A 1,512-nucleotide genomic window follows, 5' to 3' on the forward strand; every position below is an offset into this window, starting at 1 on the left:
TGGGTAAAAATTCCTCGTGCAAGGATTCTGCCTCAGTAGGAATTGAGAATATTTGTTAATGATCAAGAGACATTCCAGAGCCTACTTAGTGGTTAAACTTTAAGATAACATTCCATACAAATGCACCAATACTCAGGTATTCTAATCAGAACAAAAGTCTTATACTTATTTAAAACAAAGATTGTGTTGTACTAAAAAGTATCAGGTCAAACTTATGTTCATCTTCTTTTTTTAATTATCAAATAAGTTGTGTCCAACCATGTAAACAACTTTGGAGATATATGGATTTTTTTTTAGAGTATACTGCAGATATCATAAGATTTTGAAGTTTGTACTTAAATGCATATTTATGTGTGTCTTCTTTCTGCTTGTACATTTTGTTCTGTTTTGTTAAGTGATTTTTGTGCCATTTTAGTTAGGAATGGTAAAGATTGTCATTCTAAAAGGTCCATAGGAAATGTTCAAGCCAAGTAGGGTTCTGTATACAAATACAGTAATGTGTGACTTGGGGTTAATTATTTTCACATAATTCCTTTACTTAAGGTTGCTCTTATTTTATGCATGTGCATTCACTTTTTTTTCCCTCCTTCCTTTCTCCCTCCATCTCTCCCATAAATGTGTCTTCAATGTTTCATTTGCCCCTAGCAAGAAGTAATCAGAGGCATGATGAGTATTGTTTAAATTTGAAAGTAACTGACTTGCAAACTTTTATTAACCCAATGGGTCTGCCTGGTAATTGAATTTCTCTCCTTCAGTTATTCTTGAGAACTAGCAGGTATTTTCTATAATATATAAATAAACCTTTAAACAGCTTGGGCATTTGTACTACTATAATATTCACATGGTAATGTAGTGCTGTCAGTCATTGGTAGTTCCCAGAAACCAAAACTACTGTGGGTATACTTGACTGTCTTTGTGTATGTTCATCCTATCCAAATGTGTGTGTTGTGTGTTTGTATTTCAACCATGTGATTCCAGCTCAAAGCCCCATCAGTGATACTAGTATGTAAACAGTTTCACATGGTGAATACAAGATTGACTTATTGTTATACTGAACCAGGGTGAAAGTGCATTTTAAAGTTTTAATTTTACTCTGGTATATAATTATTATAAAATACTGTAAATCTGTTGTTACAAGAAAAAGAAAAAAATGTTTTTCATTTTACCTTGTTATGTATAATCAACTTTATTCTTGACATAGTTATTAAAAATAACTATGTCAAATCCTTAGCTCTAAAAATTTAATTTATGATTTTCTTCAGCTATAAAGGAAATAATTGGGATAGACTGAAAAGAATTGGATTAAAGAGACTAAAAAGATTACAGATATTGCAAGTCTTCACTTTGCTGAAGACATAATAAGAGAAAAAATCATATTATTTTTGTACTTAGGTTGGTCATTATAACCCCTATGTGGTTGGATAATGCTTCCTTTGAAAAAATAGAAAAAAATTGCTTGAATAATGGCAAAAGTAAGTCACAGACACCTCTTACATTTGTGAAATATATATG

Source organism: Penaeus monodon, chromosome 24 (assembly GCF_015228065.2).
Source record: "Penaeus monodon isolate SGIC_2016 chromosome 24, NSTDA_Pmon_1, whole genome shotgun sequence".
Lineage (NCBI taxonomy): Eukaryota > Metazoa > Arthropoda > Malacostraca > Decapoda > Penaeidae > Penaeus > Penaeus monodon.